Source organism: Mercenaria mercenaria, chromosome 6, assembly GCF_021730395.1.
Source record: "Mercenaria mercenaria strain notata chromosome 6, MADL_Memer_1, whole genome shotgun sequence".
NCBI lineage: Eukaryota > Metazoa > Mollusca > Bivalvia > Venerida > Veneridae > Mercenaria > Mercenaria mercenaria.
The window spans coordinates 21,923,053-21,943,419 of NC_069366.1; the positions used below are offsets into that span (position 1 = coordinate 21,923,053).

Sequence of the window (20,367 nt, forward strand, 5' to 3'; positions counted from 1 at the left end):
GAGAGGTACAGATAAAGTGTATCAAAACATGACATAAGTATAATTTTTACCAAAAAGGGGGCATAATTCAGGAAATAGTGGTGCAAGAGTTGTGCACCTTGTGTCATATGATGTGAGTGATGATGTGGAACAACTAGTTTAAGTTTGAATCAAATCCATTAAGTAATAAAACCCTTCCAGGCAAAGAAGTTATATATATGAGATATAGTGAAAATGCATCAAGATTAACCTTAAATTCTAAGTAAAAGGGGACATAATTCATGAAAAATTTGTGTCAGAGCTATGCGCCTTGTGTCATATGATGTGGGTGATAAGGTGGAACATCTATTTTAAGTTTGAATCAAAGCCATTTAGTAATAACTGAGATATAGCGAAAATGCATTAAAATTAACCTTAAATTCTAAGTAAAAGGGGACATGATTCATAAAAAAATGGTGTCAGAGTTATGCACCTTGTGTCGCATGATGTGGTTGATAAGGTGGAACATCTATTTTAAGTTTGAATCAAATCCATTCAGTAATAACTGAGAGTGAAAGTGTATAAAAACTTTAACCTAGGTTAAATGCCAAGTAAAAATGGGGAGCATAATTTATGAAATATTGGTGCAAGAGTTATGGACCTTGTGTTATATGATATGGGTGATAATGTTGAACAACTATTTAAAGTTTGAATCAAATCCATGAAGTAATAAAACCCTTCTAGGCACAGAAGTTATGTGGAGCAAAAACCAAATATCTGACCTTTGACCTTGAGTTGTGACCTTTGGCCATCAGGCATAGGTGACGTGTTCAACATGTCATCTGGTCTTGAGGAATAATAATGTGAAGTTAAATTTCTTCACGGGAATATCTTGGGAACATAAAACAAAAAAATATCTAACAACAGTTAAAATGATCTCAGTCCTAGGTTGTGTAACTATGGATGTTTGTTACCTACTACTGCTGTAAAAATATATAGAAATGGGGCATGTTTTGGTTTCCGTATAAGATCGAAATTTCTTTCACCGAATAAACTGAAAACTGGTGTTCCCGAGTGAAAGTTAATTCGGCATTACGTGAAATTTTATTCATTATTATTATTATTGATATTATCATTATTTTTTTATTATTATTCATTATTATTATTATTGATATTATTATTATTATTATTATTATTATTATTGTACCAGATTTATATATGTATTTCACGTTCATTTTTATTCTTAATATTTAATTAACTGAAAACTTATCTATTATAATTATTATTATCATCATCATTATTATACCAGATTTATATATGTATATATGTATTGCACGTTCATTTTAATTCTAAATTTTTAACTAATTGAAAAACTCATCGCTTATTTTGTACCGCTTTATTATCTTGCAGAGTTAAAATTAATTTATCTCATGTTATCTTATTTAACCGCGCTGACACCTGCGCCATGCGTAACGTCACGCTATATTTCATGACGTCAGAATGCTGTTGGAAAAAATATGGTTAAATATGTCTACGCGATATACATGTTTCTTTTAGATTTTAATAGTTTGGCGTGTATTATTTTAGTGTTTTCGTAAGCAGTATTATATATCTTTTTTCTATTTGAAGCAAATTTCCAGTCCTTACATACAATTCATATCCTTTTGCGTTCAAGTGTTGTTCCGTACTAGTGAAAAATCATATTTGGATTTCTCTCCGTATGATACAGTGAGTTTATCATGTTATAATCTAACATTATATTCCAGTAATTATTTAAAGCGAGGACTAAAAACCTAAAAGTTTGCCAACAATTCTACTAAATATTTGATCAGCTAATCTTTCTACACATCGTTCCTAAAGATTTACCTGTTTAATACATTGTTACTGATAATAGACAGAGTTGCTTTAAAAGTCATTTTAGCCGCAAGAGTTAATGTTAGTGCATAAAGTTAGGCGTCGATTAAGAGTTATACCAAACAGTGTAAAATTCAGTGAACAAGAAATGAGGCTAAAATTACTTTTAAAAGCTACATTAATACCAACCAAACAAAGTGCAGTAGAAAGTGTGTTTGAATAAATAAAAGAGCTATGATTTTATCGCTACATTTTGTAGTTTTATTGAATTTCTTGCCAAGTTTTCAGATATTGTTGAAATATAACGATAGATTATACCCTGATAAACCCACTGTTTCAGAAGTAAGAAATCCAAATACAGTTTTCACTTGCACGCAACATCAATTTAACGCGAAAGAATATGAATTATATAAAATCTGATTGTTTTTATAGAAGAAAAAATATTAAAAAATAATTATATTAAAATGTAAAAGAAATCAATCTAGTAGAACTATATAACTTTTTCCAACATATATATTGCCATAATTTTAGGCGTATCGTTGCACGTTTGGTGAAATGTTATACTTGTAAAATGTGTACAATTTAGTACACATATAATTAATTGCATAATATAAAATTTCTTTGATTTATAGTACACATATATTTAATTGCATAATATAAAATTTCTTTGATTTATAGTACACATATATTTAATTGCATAATATAAATTTTCTTTGATTTATAGTACAGATACATTTAACTACATAATATAATATTTCTTTGATTTATAGTAAAATCGATTATTTTTCACGCCTGAACACTAGAGTTTACATTTTCGCAAGATGTATATAGAATGATTTGATCGATCTTACACTGAAACAAACAAATATCTCATGTCCTAAAATCAATTATTACATGGCAGCCTGAAAGACAGCTAAAAACCCCGCCACTGTTATGGAAAGTGAAAGGGTAACTTGAACATTTGACCTTGAACTGTGACCTTAACCTTGTACTGACATGACTGACTTATGAATTCTGCACATCATCTTGATGAGTTGATCATTTGACCAAAGTTTCATGAAAATCTTTCAAGGGGTTTAGGAGATACAGAGCTCAAACCTTTGACCTTGAGTTGTGACCTTGACCTTGAGTTCACATAGCTAAATCATGAGTTCTTGATGTGGTAATCATTTGGCCCATGTTTAATGAAAATCCTTCAAGGGTTTAGGAGATACAGAGCGGACACAAAATGGAAGACTCAAACCTTTACGAACTTGACCTTGAGCCGGCATGGCTAACTCATAGGGTCTGCACATCAACTTGATGAGGTGATCATTTGACCCAGGTTTCATGAAAATCCTTCAAGGGGTTTAGGAGATACAGAGCGGAAACACAATGAAAGGCTCAAACCTTTGATCCCAAGTTGCAGCCTTGACCTTGAGCCAACATGGCTGATTCAAGAGTTCTACACATCGTCTTGATGAAGTGATAATTTGACCCAAGTTTCATGAAAATCTTTCAAGGGGTTTAGGAGATACAAAGCGGACGCAAAATGGAAGGCTCAAACCTTTAACCCTTGTTGTGACCTTGACCTTGAGCCGGCATCCTCTTGATGAGGTGATCATTTGACCCGAGTTTTATAAAATTCCTTCAAGAGTTTAGGAGATACAGAGCGGACACGAAATGGAAGGCTAAAACCTTTGACCTTGAGTTGTGACCTTGACCTTGAGCCGACATGGCAAAGTCATAAGTTTTGCACATCGTCTTGATGTGATCATTTGACCAAGTTTCATGAAAATCCTTCAAGGGGTTTAGGACATATGGACCAGACACGGAAGTGTTACGGACGAGCAGACGGACGGACAGACGGACGGAGACCATTCCTATACCCACCCCCCTCCCCACAATAAAGCAAATAATGCACATTTATGTCACTAACACCTGATCAACTAAGGCTACCACTGAATTCGATTGATACCCCCAGACCTCACTTTGATAAAGGGAAAGTAAAATGTTGTCATCATGACTTTTGATTTTTAGGTGTGACCTTGACCTTGGACCTAGTGATCTGAGTTAATTGTGTCTGCTCGACTATGAAGAAAATGTTTAACAAGATATTGTTATTATTATAATAAGTGTGGGAGATCGAAAAGGAGTTTTTATCCTTTTTATGGAGGGGGCGGCGGTTAGGGGCGAGGGTAAAGGTTCGGTGAAATGGGGTGGAGGAGGCAGGTGAAGACAGCGGAGTAGGGGAGTTGATGGAAACATGAAATATAAGTTTTTGTATGGAACGCATTTTTGGGTGGGTGTCTGGAGGAACGTAGATGAAGTGTGGGTATAGCTAACAAAAGCTGTCACAGGAGACAGCGCGCTCGACTATTTCGATGCTGGATAGTGAAACTGGGCACATCTGAGGAAACTAGAGCTGCACTGGAGGGTTTAATGACTCCAATTGTGGATGAAGATATTGCACAATAGCCTGGGTCTATGTCAAAAATATCAACTTGAAGTAATAAGAGAGGTAAAGATAAAATGTATCAAAACACTATATAAGTATATCCTAAGCAAAAGGGGCATAATTCATTAAACATTGGTGCCAGAGTGAAAGTGCATCAAAACTTTAACCTAAAATTCTAAGTAAAAAGGGGGAATAATTAATTAAAAATTGGTGCCAGAGTTATGCACCTTGTGTCATATGGTGTGGGTGATAATGTTGAACAACTATTTTAAGTTTGAATCAAATCCATTCAGTAATAACAGAGACAGAGTGAAAGTGCATCAAAACCTAAAATTCTAAGTAAAAAGGGGAAATAATTCATGAAAAATTGGTGCCAGAGTTTTGCACCTTGTGTCATATGATAAGGGTAATGATGTTGAACAATTGTTTAAGTTTGAATCAGATCCATTCAGTAATAACAGAGATAGAGTGAAAGTGCATAAAACTTTAACCTGAAATTCTAAGTAAAAACGGGAATAATTCATGAAAAATTGTGCCAGAGTTATGCACCTTGTGTCATATGATAAGGGTAATGATGTTGAACAATTGTTTAAGTTTGAATCAAATCCATTCAGTAATAACAGAGGTAGAGTGAAAGTGCACCAAAACTTTAACCTGAAATTCTAAGTAAAAAGGGGGAATAATTAATGAAAAAATGCTACCAGAGTTATGCACCTTGTGTCATATGATGTGTGTGATGATGTTGAACAACTAGTTTAAGTTTGAATCAAATCCATTCAGTAATAACAGAGATAGAGTGAAAGTGCATCAAAACTTTAACCTGAAAATCTAAGTGAAAAGGGGGGATAATTCATGAAATATTGGTGCCAGACTTATGGCCCTTATGTCAGATGATGTGGATGATGATGAGGAATAAGTATTTCAAGTTTGAATCAAATCCATCAAGTAATTACAGAGATAAGTTGAAAAAAGAGAAAGTGCACCAAAACTTTAACCAAGGTGGGGACGCGGAAAGACGCCGACGCCGACGCTGGGGCGAGTAGGATAGCTCTCCTTATACTTCGTATAGTCGAGCTAAAAAGGATAGAACATGAGGGATACCAGTTCTAGGAAACATTATGAGATATAAGTCAAATTGAGAAATGTGCCACAAGACTTTAACCAACACTGTTATAAAATCTGACCCCAGTAACCTTGACCTCTGAGCAACCTGACCCTAAACAAAAAGATTTCTGCCACGTTCTAAGATCAATCTTTATGTGAGATTATATTGGGAAACTGAGAAGCTTACCATGAAACTTTAACCAGCACTATCACAATATTTAAGCCAGTGACTTCGACATTTAGGATACTTGTTCCTAAACTAATACATGTAGATGTATTTCCCTTATCAAGACCAACACTTATGTGAAGTTTGATGTTAATAAGGGCAGTAGTAAGAAGATATAGTGACACTGAGAAGCCTGCACATGTCCTAAAATTTTAACTTTCAATGCAACAGTAACAGTGACACAGACGCCAAGGAAAGTACAGTAATCTTCCTTATTCTTCAAACAGTCGAGATAAATATTTTCAAAGCCGTTTAGACAATATAGAGCGGACATGAAGCTAAGCTATTTGACCTTTGACCTCCACGAGTAACCTTGACCTTTGGCCTTGTGACCTAGGTTGAGCGCTCTGTACATCGTCTTGATGTGGTTTATAATTTATGTCAGTTTTATAAAAATCATCCCAGCGGCCATGGTGGACAAATGAACGGATGGACTGGACATGCGTGACTCCAACATAGCCCAATATACTTTGTACGTTGGGGTATAATTATATAAATGTTAGCTTATGTCTAATTTGTTTAACTATGCTTTTGTCATGGCGGCTGTAGTGGTGTCATGCTATATGCTTGTGCCAGGTCTGTCTTGGATTTATCATACTTGGTTCTTCCATCTGCATATATTTCTCACTAGAGTGTTCAAAATCAATCTGAAAATGATGACAAATAATTAGGATAAAAATACTTCAAGATGTAACTTAAAGGTAAAATCAACTTAAACCAAATCTTCCATTTTTTTTCTTCTCAGAATAATCAGTAGAGCTATACATCTCCCCTCCCTTTGCAGGAGAAAAAAAACTGCCAAGAGCTGTCACAGAAGACAGCACGCTCGACTATTTTGATGCTGCATAGTGAAACGGGGCACATCTGAGGAAGCTGGAGCTGCCACTGGAGTGTTAAATGACTCCAATGGTGGATGTAGATATTGCACAATAGTGAGTCTGTGTCAAAAATATCAAGTTATAAGAAAGATAAAGATAAAGTGTATCAAAACACTAAATAAGTATAATTATAAACAACAAGAGCTGTCAGTTGACAGCGCGCTCGACTATTCTCAGTGCTTGATAGTATAATATAAGCAATGACATTACAATAAGCATATTCTAAGTCGAAAAGGGGCCATAATTCTGTCAAAATGCTCGATAGAGTTGCCTCCTCCTTTTTACAGACTGGGATCATGTTGGTAAACAAGTATGCAAAATATCAAAGCAATATCTCAATGGACTTTGAAAATATTTGGGGTGGTACGCAAACTTTAACATTTGTGTGACGCTAACGCTAACGCTCACGCTCACGCCGACGCTGGGGCGATAAGGATAGCTCACCTATTCTTCGAATAGTCGAGCTAAAAAGGGGGGGGGGCTCTTAATTCATAAAATATTGGTGCAACAGTTATCACCTTGTGTCATATGATTCGGGGCGAGTGCAATAGCTCTACTTTTTCTTCGAAAAGTCGAGCTAAAAATGGAGATAATTCATGAAATACTGGTGCAAGAGTTATGGCTCTTGTGTCATATGATGTGAGTGATGATGCTGTACAACTGCTTCAAGTTTGAATCAAATCCATATAGTAATAACTAAAATATAGTGGATATGCATCAAAATTAACCTTATAAATTAACCTTAAATTCTAAGTAAAAGGGGGCATAATTCATGAAAAATTGGTGCAAGAGTTATGCACCTTGTGTCATACGATGTAGCTGATAAGGTAGAACAACTATTTTAAGTTTGAATCAAATCCATTTAGTAATAACTGAGATAGAGTGATATTGCACCAAAACTTTAACCTGAAATTCTAAGTAAAAGTGGGGGATAATTCATTAAATATTGGTACCAGAGTTATGGACCTTGTGTCATATGATGTTGGAGATGATGTGGAACAACTGCTTTCAGTCTGAATCAAATCCGTGTAGTAATGTGCCATATGATGTGGGTGATGATGAGGAACAACTATTTTAAGTTTAAAACAAATTCATCATGTAATTACAGTGATAAGGAGTAAAAGGATGAAGTGTAAAAAAAACTTTAACCAAGGTGGGGACGCGGAAGGACGCCGACGCCGTGTTGAGTAGGACAGCTCTCCATATACTTCGTATAGTCGAGCTAAAAGCTGGAGATAGAATATTTGACAAAAGTCAGCATATTAACAACGAAAATAAGTTGACAAAAAGTAAGCAAAACAACTAGATCACAAGTGTGTTTCAATAGCACTGTGCGTACGTTTGAAAAGCTCTGTAAATACTTTTCAATAGTTTCAATGGTATAGCCCTCTTCGTATGTAATTACTGCAAGCGCCTTTGTTGACTTTCTTACAAATTTTAGATGAAATTATATTAAAAAAGCCTGCTAAAAATTCAACACAAAAGTGGGAAACAATGAATACCAACACCATGCAATGTTCATGTTAAGTGTACCAAGTTTTGTTTGAACTAAATGAAAAGTGTACGAAGAGTTGAATGCTCAAAGCTTGTAGCTGTATATTGTTAAATTCAAAAAAAAAACAAGAGCTGTCACTACTGGTGACAAATGCCCCCGAAGTAGGCCTAAGAATGCCATAGCTGTATTCGCAAAAAAATCACATATCATTTTGTGACCTTGACCTAAGAGGCCTCGGTCATAAGTGTGACTCAATATGATTAACATCTGTGTCAAATTATTTTCAATTCCCTTGATAAATGGCAGAGTTATGGACCAGACAGACAAGAAACACCTTTGACTTCTAAGTGTGACCTTGACCTTGGAGCTAGGGGTCTGGGTCTTGCACATGACACCTCATCTCATTATAGGGAACATTTATGCCAAGTAATTTCAAAATCCCTTCATCAATGGCAGTTATGGACGGACAAGAAACAGACTAAGTTAACCTTTGACCTCTAAGTGTGACCTTGACCTTAGAGCTAGGGGTCTGCGTCTTGCTCATGACACGTCGTCATATTATGGTGTACATTTATGCCAAGTCATTTCAAAATCCCTTCATGAATGGCAGAGTTATGGACCGGACACAAAACATACCCTGTTAACCTTTGACTTGTAAATGTGACCTTGACCTTGGAGCTAGGGGTCTGAGTCTTGCGAATGACAAGTCGCCTCATTATGGTAAACATTTATGCCAAGTCCTTTCAAAATCCCTTCATGGATGGCAGAGTTATGGACCGGACACGAAACAGACCATGTTAACCTTTGACCTCTAAGTGTGACCTTGACCTTGAAGCTAGAGGTCTGGGTCTTGCGCATGACACTTCGTCTCATTATGGTGAAAATTTATGCCAAGTTATTTCAAAATCCATTCATGGATGGAAGAGTTACAGCCCGGACAAGCATTTACCGGACGCACGGACGCACGCACGGACGAGCGGACGGACAGTGCGATTTTAATATGCTCACCTTTCGGAGCATAAAAAGGAGCATAAGTATAGACAACATGAAAGTCCTATAATGCACACGTGGGTGCTTTAATGTTGATGAATACTGGGCTTCATCTGAAGTGGTACACAAGGTACAGACGTAGTTGTCATTGTGAACTCCAAAAGGTTTCATTTGTATTCGAAGGGAACTGCAGAAGGAGGTAAAATCCGAAGAAAGTGTGACATACAGACAGTTCAAATTATGTCTGCCTCCCGGGTCTTCGACAGCTGGGGCAAAAGAATAATTAACTAAAACAATGAGAGCATTTATGAAAGATTAGTGCCAGGACCTTATGATGTGATGTTTTAGGTTTGAGTCACAAATGAGATAACGTGAACTGTCCGTAAGACAGCGCGCTCCACTATTCGGCGATTTGATAGTAAAATGAATATATGTCTAAATAAGAGACCTCTACTTTAACCAAGGGGCATAATTCTGTCAAGAACACAAACTAGAGTTATTTGGATTGTTACCACACATGCAGATGATAATGGTAAAATATATATTTTGAGTTTCAAGTCATTACCTTATAAAGTATCAAAGTCATTTCCAGAAAACCAAGATTGTCAAAAAAAAAAAAAGTATGAAAGGGACATAATTTGGTCAAAAATACAAATCGGAGTTATGGGGATAGTTACCACTCATGCAGATGATGATGATAAAGACACATTTCAAGTTTCAAGTATCTTATATTGTACTAAAGTAACATCAAGAATGCGAAGATTGCCAAAACAAACAAAAAATTAAGTATGAAAGAGGCATAATTCTGTAAAAAAATACAATTAGAGTTATGGAGTTGTAACACACATTATAAAGAAACATTTTTAATTTAAAGTCATTATCTTTTAAAGAACCAAAGATAGGTCTATAAACAAAGATTTCAAAAATTTAACATGGAAATAATACCAAGTATAACAACTTTGTGACCTTGATTTTTGGTATAATGGGCCCAGTCCCTGCACATACTTTGTATGTTGGACAATGATTGTGTGAACTTACAGTAAGATATAAGCAATAGTAACACAGATATGACAGAAAAACAAAGGTTGCCAAAACATTTAACCTTAAAAATAACCAAAGTATAACACCTTGATGACCTTGACCTTAGGTATTATGGGCCCAGTCCCTGCACATACTTTGTATGCTGGACAATGTTTATGTGAAGTTACAGTAAGATATGAGCAATAGTAACAAAGATATTACAGAAAAACAAAGGTTGCCGAAAAACTTTAACCAAGAAAGCTCAAGCTGACGCAAACGCCGACGCCGACGCCGGGGCAAGTAGAATAGCCCCCCCCTATTGTCCGAATAGTGGAGCTAAAAATAAAAAAACCACTTTTGCCAAGAAACTTGCAGAATGGCCACGGACGCCGAGTAGGATAGCTCTCTACATAATTTGTATAACTGTTTAAAACAAGCTATTTCAGAATAAATGGTACAAAATTAAACATAACTTTCTTACAGATAGTATCTGGCATGCACCGGACTCTCCCCTCAATTGTCGAAAACAACAAACACAGGACGGCACGTTCTGGAATCGATTCTTTTTCTTTCAACAATGTAAAACACTGTCTTCCTGTCATTTTAAACCTGAAAAAAAATCATACTTATAACAGTAACAAGCGAAATTCATGCAATTCAATGAAAATATGCTACATATCGCTTAATAATTGGCAATTGCACATATCTGCGTGGGTTCAAGTCTCGCTCGAGGTCGTTGAATTCTGTCACTTCAAGGAAACTGTTCTGCTGAAAGTTGGTGGCCAATATTTAAACTTAATGACTTGAGCAATAAGCAGGGGGGGGGGGGGGGGGGGGGGATTCTGGTTATAACATTGTTTGTACAAATTAAAATGGCCTATATAGTAGGTCAGAAATTCTAACTGACTAATCAGAAAAATACATTTTCAAGTTCTGTCGTTTTCCTGTTTTTACAATGAACATGTAGTGACTCGCAGTAATTTAGAAATCAAGTTTAGTTTTTAATCTCACATGTCTTAGAGGAAGCTAAAATGAAAACATTTTAAAGTTTAATTTGAATACTGTATTGATTACTTTTATTTAAAATAAAATTTGAGGTTTTAAAGGGGTTCTGTGATAAAGTCCGAGTAAAGTGATAACCCGACTGAAACGAGTACTTGTGCAAAAAGTGTGCTTTATCTCTAGAAATGGAGTAAAGATGTATCATTAAAAAATGCAGAATTTCTCAAGACCACCCAATCAATGTCTTTAAAACTGAGTAAAAAAAAATCAAACAATGAAACAGTATTAATGTATCAAGATAAAATTTCTGTCGTCAGTAAATGTCTAAAGAGAACAAAAATGATGTTCAAATTGTATGACACACGAACCCCTGAAAATATTCGATAGAATAATGCTAAGAATTTAAAAAGAGGCAAAACTAAAAAAGAAAAAAAAATCTTCGGACACCAAATTCCAGAAAAAAAGCAAATGTCTTCTTCAAGCTGATGTATACAAAGTTTCATTTGAGCTGTAGGACTTAAGTACATAATGTGTTCTGATGTAGTTGTAAAATTTGACCGAGAACGGGTCATAACTCGATCAGAAAACCAGACATGGAAGTTTCGATAATACACATGTCCACTTCATGTTTCGTTTAAATTGGGTAGAAACTGTATGAGAATTTGGATACACAATGTTCTGATATGGATGTAACTAGTCCAAAAAAGGGCCATTACCCCAAAAGAATATTACATGAAAATCCCCACAATATGCGCATTTTGATGTAAACGGTGTATACTAAGTATATTTCAGTTAGATATAAACTGTAAGAGCAGCTGAGTATACAAGAAATGTGTTTAACGAACTTACGGACGGACAGATATTTTAAACACTATCTTTGACACCGTGGTAATAAAATATACCTAATAATTTACATCGTATCATAGTTTACCTATAATGCAGGCAAAAAAGATTATTTTCTAAGTCCATCTGAGAGTTCTTAGAGGTGAACAATTTGCAAATAACAATGTGTATATTTCTTGGACATCCGTTGGTGACATAAATACAAAATAGGTCTGAATTTCAGAGTGACTTGCTCGCTAATTTTAAATACATTTAGTTGAAACAGAATTCATTTAACAGATTCATAGAAAGTAGTTTTTGAAATCATGTTTTTTTTCATGATCATGCTAGCTGGTTTCTAACTAGTACCCATACCTCATCAAAAACTGCGGTCAAAGTTCTGTCCAATCGGGATTTGAATCAGCGACTCAAAACAAGGAGTCTAATGATCTACCATTATAGCCGGGTGAGCACACCATGTCACGAATTTATGTGGCAAAATAATTTATAAAGTACATACATGCCAGAAGAATTGTTTTCCGCAATGCCATGTTTATGGAACCTAATTTCATTATCTTCATACAAAGCAGATAAAATAACTTTTAAACTAATAAAAACAAAGAGCTGCGTTCAATAAACGCTTGATGCCCCCGGTGGCATCCTTGTCGATACAAAGCAACCTAAGTCCAAAACGAGGTCAAGTTCAAGGTCAAGGTCAAACTGAGGTCAGGTGATGTCTGAAGATGAGGAATGGTCACAGGTTACATCTGCATTAGTATCAAGTCATTCTAGTTAGGGGTATTGATGCTAGACGAAACGGTCCCATTTGGTTAACCTCGTATGGACGGACGAACAAACGGACGGACAGGACAATCACTATATGCCTCCCGCATCAGTAGATGCCGGGGGCATAAAAATGTTATGAAGTAACATTTCTCTTTACCTGAATAAATTCGTCGCCTACCTCGCGGATTCTGATATGCGCACGAGTTGTGAAAGAGCTCTCTACCATCACCAGGACAGGGCAAATACAGACGATATGTCCATCAAGGGCTGAATTCCACTAAAACCACTCTATCTTGCCCAATCAAACAGTGCTGAAATTGTTTTATTACATACACAATTACATACTCAGTTATAAACTTCGTTAAGAAACGTCAATATTTTCACATTTCACGTCGGGTGCGTGGCATCATTTGTGATGTAATTTTTACGTTTGTCATCGCATTTGACTGAATGTCTTTAACGACGATAAGATTAATTTTGCTCATGTTAAAAACTAATTCATATCGTTTATATAACTGTTATTACTTTAGATACGTATGTCATATACAGATTATTAGATTTGCATCGATAATATGCACTCGTTCTTTTTCGAAATATTGCGTCCTGAAGTCGCGCAATAATTCCGCTGCATAACTCATTCATATTTCTCGATACAAATCTAATAACCTATAAGTCCTACACTGATAAGTTTTATTGCACTATTAGAAATGACAGTATATGCCAATAATTATTTTTCAAGTCAGTTTATCTTGTGAAACAGTCGATCCGTGATTTGCAAAGTTATACACTCTTCAGTTTAAGGTTGGTATTTTTTTTCATTTCCGGAACAAACGCGTCATAAATGCATCGCCTTTAGGGTCTGCAAGTTATACAAGCCAGTATCAGTGTACAAAATGACGACAATATAAAAGTTAAATTATTTTATGAAAGTTTTATACTGGAAAGTATGACGACAAACAAATTCAAATATTTTACCAAAATGTTATACTGCACAGTTACTCCAGGCATCGGGGGTCCCTTCTTCCGCCACTGGCGTCATCTGATAGAAGCAGCAAGTGCCGTCTGCTAGATATAATTGGCAACTAACTGTCATGTTATAAATCCTCTTAATACATATAGATATATAATACCTAAGTTCAGTTACCGAAATTGTTATTTTGTAAAATTTAGATAACTACCAGCGATTACATAACTTGACAAATCTCCCAATATGTTCCGGAAAAAGGAAAGTTATGTCACAGAACCAGATGTCAGCCCATATCAACAATAGCTAAAAAAATTTCGCTGTGCCTGTCACATTTAACATTGTTTCAGATAAGTCAGAAACCGTAGATGTAATACAAACTGTGGCTCGAACTCGCGTCGCGTAAATAGCAATTCTAAAATGATTTAGTAGCCTACCTTGTCGAGAACAGTTGATTACTATTTTGACATAAGAGTTCCAGAACACCTCTGATGAGCGACATCGATTGGTTACCAGTGCCCCTCTGGTTATCGGCATCTTTTTAGTACCAGCAAGGCAATTCTACGACAACTGCAGTTCCATCAACTAAATTTTTCTTCCTGTTAATACAATAAAATAAACAGCCACACTGTTTTTCAGAAACCAACACTTACACCAAAGTCACATATGAAACGATAGTCACGAATTCGAACCACGCTTCAGGCTTATACGGTAGCAAACGCTTGCCTGTTTAGACCGCAACACAGCAATGAGCCCGACGTACAGTTACACCAATCATGAAAACCTACTTGGTGTAATTAAACTGATTTACCGACCTATATTCAAAGTGCAAAATAAATTATAAGCAAGTCCTTACGTGTATGGTACAGGAAACTGCTTCTTGTCGGATAGTTCGGGTTCCTCGTCTGATAGCCTGGGTTTCTCATCGAATAGTTTTGAGTTTCTTGTCCGATACTTCGAGTTTTACTGTCACTATAGCCAGAAGTTGAATGCACATACCTACGCTCCAGAATTACTACGAGAAAAATAGTTCTTTGCTTTCTAAAGGTTTAAAGTTATGCACTGCTTAACTGAATACTGGTAGTCATTATCTAACAATTAACAGTAATGAGTTAAAAATTAAAAAAAAAAGAATTAAAATCATGTCCGCCCACACGATAACCAGAAAATATAAATTTATAGAAAATTTATTAAAATGAAAATGTATGTGCGTAACTTGCGGGATGAAAACTGCAAAAAAAAAACAATCAAACGAAATAATCTAATTGTACCTGTCAGAAAAATTACATACCTCAGAAAAAGGATCAAGTTGCAGCATCCACTTAACCACTGTGAAATCTACAACATGACATCCACTCACGTGCTTGTAGTCAATATCATGTACCATAGCTGCACCATCCACTAAACCATTGCATTGTCTGCAACATGATATATTCACACGTGCTTGTAAACAATAGCCACCAGGTTGAAAAAAAATGCATACAAAAAAAGGATAACATAAGTATCAATATACATACCTGTTCATCATAAAGAGAAACGCACATTTTGCTTGGTCTGCATCTCCATGACCGTCTGCATCTTTTTTCTTCAAGTATGCATACCCCAGCATTCTTAGGTAGAAAAAAGAAATACAAAACAAAAAGAGCATTTTAAACGCAGAAATAAAATAAAACAATTTCGCGCGTTCAACCCAGATCTCGTCTGCACCGCATGTCTGTCGTCTGCATATTTCATGGCATGTCTTTGAAGCTTTCGCGCGTTCAGCCCAGATCTCGCCTGCACCCCATATATGTCGTCTGCAAATTTCATGACATGTCTTTGCAGCTATCTAAAACTTTTGGGAAACGTAACACAAATTAATCACAGCGCAATATTTAATTGTGTACATCAATAAATCTAGTTATAATGTATTGCTAATGGCAGAAAGAAAATCATCTTGTAACGGAACGAAAGATGAAGAACCCAATGCGACAAACAATTCGCATCAAAAGCCTATTTTAACAAAACAACGAAAACATTATCGAAATCGAATACAACCGAGAAGATCACATGGAATACACCACCACAAACACCAAAACCACCACCACAAACACCAGAACTACCACCACACCAAAACCACCACCACAAACTCCAAAACCACCACCACAAACTCCAAAACTACCACCACAAACACCAGAACCACCACCAAAAACACCAAAACCACCACCACAAACACACAAACAACACCACAATCACTACCAAGTAGCCATTGTAAACAAAAGCCTGACAAAACAGCAAACACCAAACACCAAGAATTCCGCAGCAAAAACATACCAGGTAGATTGGGTTTTCAAATAATTCAATAAGCACACCTATTATCCAGATGTTTGTTTATATTCAAGTTTTGCCTGAAGTCATTTACAGGTCCTAGCAAGGCTTAGATTACTTAAAGCTAAGCGTTTGCCAAGTGATCGGTTGCAGAATTTCTCTCACTGCTGTTTGAACCTTTGCCTAGATGTAGATGTTAGTTTCCATGGTTATCCTGTTGAATGTATAGATACAGAGAGGCATGTGTAAAATAAAAAACAAATATATCCAAATGTTGCCACAAAAAAGAAAAAGTAAACATACACACCCTATATGATCCAAAATCTGCTGTGTGTTTTTGTACATCCAAACGCCAGCCACCCATTTATACTATTGCCTAGGTACGTTTCCATAATAACCCTGTTGAGGTTGAATGTATAAATACAGAAAGGTATTTGCAAAAACAGTAACATATCATACTGTTTAAGCAAGAAATGAAAAGTACAGTTCGATTAATAGGTCATACGTGTTTACACGTTTTCAAACTAAAATTTCTCTACTTACAAAATGACCTTTCTGCTTATTGATTATGTTTTGTTTTAGCTTGAGCTCACATTTTTCTTATACAAGAGCCGCTAAAATATGGAACGCCGAGTTAAGGTTACAAAACGCAATCTTTAATGTTTACAAACATGATGTTTACGAAAACGAGCTGTAAACATACACACCCTATACGCTCAAAAATCTGCTATAATTGTGTGCATCTGAACGTCGGTCATCCAGAATACCATTGCCTAGATGTAGAGGTACATTTCCATGGTAACCATGTTGAGATTGAGTGTATAAATACAGAAAGGTATGTGCAAAAACAGAAACACATCATACTGTTTACCTATACGCTCCAAAATCTGCTATATATATTTGTGTGCATCAGAACGCCGGTCATCCATTGTACCATTGCCTAGATGTAGAGGTACATTTCCATGGTGACCCTGTAAAGAGTATAGATACAGAAATGCATGTGAAAAAAACACACACAAAAAAACAAACAAACATATGAAAGTGTCAACATAACCCACCATTGCTGCACCGTCCATTTACCCTCTGTGAAACCTACAACATGACATCCGTGTACGAGCTTGTAGTCAATATCAAACACCATAGCTTCACCATCCACTGAACCATTACATGATATCTACAAAAGATATATTCACACGTGCTTCTAGTCAACATCATCCACCATTTTGGAAGTCTGCAGAGAAATGCATGCAAAATAGGACAGTATAAGAAGCAATATACATACCTAATCGCGATAATGAAGCGCACATTTTGTTTGGGCTGCATCTTCATGTCCGTCTGCGTCCCCATATCTGTCTGCGTCTTTATTCTCCAAGTACTCCGACATTCTGGTAGAAAAAAAACAAAACAACAGTACAAAACGAAAAGAATAAACAACAGAAATAAAACAGAACTTACCGAGATGTCGTCTGCACCATATATCTGTCGTCTGCATTCTTCATGGTATGTCTCTGCAGCTATCTAAAACTGATGGGAAAGTTAAAAAAAAAACAACAACAAAAAAAACAACAACAAAAACACACACACACACAACGCAATATTTAACTTATTCGATTAATTTTGTGTACATGAACAAATCTAGTTATAATGCATTGCTAATGGCAAAAAGAAATTCACCTTGTAACGGAACGAACGATGAAGAACCAAATGCGACATACAATTCGCACTAAATGCCCATTGTAACAAAACAACACAAACATGATCGAATACAACCGAGAAGACCACATGGAAGACACCAAAAACACAACAAACACCAAAACACCACCACAAACACCACAACAAACACCAAAAACCACTACAAACACCATCAAATAGCCAAACAAATCCCTGACAAAACAGCAAACACCGAACACCAAGAATTACGCAGCAAAACACATGCAAGGTAGATTGAGTTTTCAATAACCGCACATATTATCCAGATGTTTGTTTATATTCAAGTTTTGCCTAAATTCATTTACGGATCCTAGGCTAGCAAAGCTTAGACTAAAGTTATGCGTTTGTCACGTGATCGTTATCGGTTGCAGGATTTCTCTCACTGCTGTTTGTAGATTTGGACGTCGTCATCCATTTATACCTTTGCCTAGATGTAGATGTTGGTTTCCATGGTAATCCTGTTGTGTTTATAGATACAGAGGCGCATGTGTAAAATGAAAAACACATACATCAAAGTTACAGCACAAAAAAAGAAAAAGTAAACATACACACCTTATATGCTGTAAAAACTGCTGTATGACTTCGTACATCTGAACATTGCTCATCCAATATACCATTGCCTAGATATTGAGGTACGTTTCCATGGTAACCCACATAAAGGAAAAATTAGACATACATGTACTAACTGCATACGCTCTAAAATCTGCTCATCTGAATGTCGGTCATTGTCTATAAATGTGTTTGTGGCGGTACGTTCCCATGGTGACCCTGTTGCATACAGAGAGGCATGTGTAAAAAGAGAAACAAATATATCAAAGTGTTGCCACGTGTAAGAACAAGAGGGTCATGATGACCTTGGATCGCTCACCTGAGAAATATGAGCTACATGTTTCAAATGTCAAACTGATGATTTTTAGAAATGTTTTGGAAGATTTTCCGCTGTACAATCAAGTAACCTCTGGGGCGGGGCCAATTTTATCCCGGAGGTCATGATTTGAACAAATTTTGTAGAAGTCTACAAGGCAATGTTACGTATCAAATATATAAGATCTAGGCCTTCTGGTTTATTTTTAGCAAATTTATGAAGTTTTTCTCTATGTACAATAAAGTAACCCCAGGGGCTGGGTCAATTTGACTCTTGGGGGCCATGATTTGAATAAATTTTGTAGAAGTCTACCAGGCAATGCTACATGTCAAAACTCTAAGATCTAGGCCTTCTGGTTTATTTTTAGAATTTTTTTGAAGATTTTCCTATGTAAAATCGAGTGACCCCTGGGGCGGGGTCATTTTTGACCCTGGGGGTCATGATTTGAACAAATTTTGTAGAGCTCTATGCCTTCTGATTTATTTTTAGAAATTTTTGAAGATTTTTCTATGTACAATCAAGTAACCCATGGGGCGGGGTCAATTTGATCCCGGGGGTCAAGATTTGAATAATTTTGTAGAGGTTCACTAGTCAATGCTACATGTGAAATATCTAAGCTCTAGGCCTTCTGGTTTATTTTTTAGAAAATTTTTGAAGATTTTCCTATGTAAAATCAAGTGACCCCTGGGGCGGGGCCAATTTTAACCCGGGGATCATGGTTTGAATAAAGTTTGTAGAAGTCTACTAGGCAATGTTATCAAATATCTAAGATCTAGGCCTTCTGGTTTATTTTTAGCAATTTATGAAGATTTCCCTATGCACAATCAAGTTACACCTGGGGCTGGGTCAATTTGACCCTGGGGGTCAAGATTTGAACAAATTTTGTAGAGGTCCACTAGGCAATGCTACATGTCAAATATCTAAGCTCTAGGCCTTCTGGTTTATTTAAAAAAAAATTGAGGATTTTTCTATGTACAATCAAATAACCCCATGGGGCGGGGTCAATTTGATCCAGGGGTCATGATTTGAACAAATTTTGTAGAGGTCTACAAGGCAATGATACATGTCAACAAGAGCTGTCTGATGACAGCGCGCTTGACTATTCGAAGAATTGATTGAAGAATGGGGTCAAAATATTACCACAGATATTCAGACAAAAGAAAAAACAAGATTAGACAAACAATGTTCCTGTATTTGGTGGATTTCGATAAGTCTTGCACTAAATAGCAATGTGTGAACGAATTTCAAAGTGCAAAAAGGGCCTTAATTCAGCCAAAATAGTTGTCAGAGTTATGTACTCTTGCCTACTGATTGAAAGCATGATGATAAACAAGTGTTCAAAGTTTAAAAGCAACACGTCAAATAGTTTTGACAAAACGTGGACTTGTATTAAAACAGAACAAATTTCCAAGTCCAAAAAGGGCCATAATTCAGCCAAAATAGATGACAGAGTTATGTACTCTTTCCTACAGATAGAGACTATTATACTGAACAAGTGATAAAAGTTTCAAAGCCATATGTCAAATACTTTACACAAAATATTAACTGGTACGAAAAACTTAACCCAGATTTCTAAGTCGAAAGGGGCCATAATTCAGCCAAAATCCTTGATGGATTTATGTACTCTTGCCTATAACTGGACATGGTGATGGTAAACAGGTGTTGAAAGTTTCAAAGCTTTATCTCAAAAGACTTTGTCAAAATATGAACTGGTACGAAAAACTTAACCAAGATTTCTAAGTCAAAAAGGGTCATAATTCAGCCAAAATCCTTGATGGAGTTATGTTCTCTTGCCTATACCTGGGCATGGTGATGGTAAACAAGAGTTGAAAGTTTCAAAGCTTTATCTAAAAAGACTTTGTCAAAATATGAACTGGTACGAAAAACTTAACCGAGATTTTTAAGTCGAAAGGGGCCATAATTCAGCCAAAATCCTTGATGGAGTTATG

The 20,367-nt window shown here is 36.1% G+C and overlaps 1 long non-coding RNA gene across 4 annotated transcripts; it reads right to left on the minus strand.

The window, feature by feature from the left end:
* Window positions 1-1,686: 1,686 nt before the first annotated feature.
* LOC128557638 (uncharacterized) lies at window positions 1,687-19,207 on the minus strand. Of its 4 annotated transcripts, none has more exons than XR_008371285.1 (9): window positions 17,126-19,207; window positions 16,151-16,814; window positions 15,054-15,146; window positions 14,393-14,954; window positions 13,974-14,135; window positions 13,548-13,637; window positions 12,730-12,883; window positions 10,444-10,571; window positions 1,687-6,226 (listed from the first exon to the last, which is right to left on the minus strand). It is a non-coding gene; the product is annotated as an uncharacterized LOC128557638 (long non-coding RNA). The 4 variants fall into 4 exon arrangements; XR_008371282.1 differs by having other exon boundaries at window positions 1,688-6,226; window positions 14,393-14,551; window positions 14,828-14,954; window positions 16,151-19,207; XR_008371284.1 differs by having other exon boundaries at window positions 1,688-6,226; window positions 13,548-13,634; window positions 16,151-19,207.
* Between the last annotated feature and the right edge of the window lie 1,160 nt (window positions 19,208-20,367).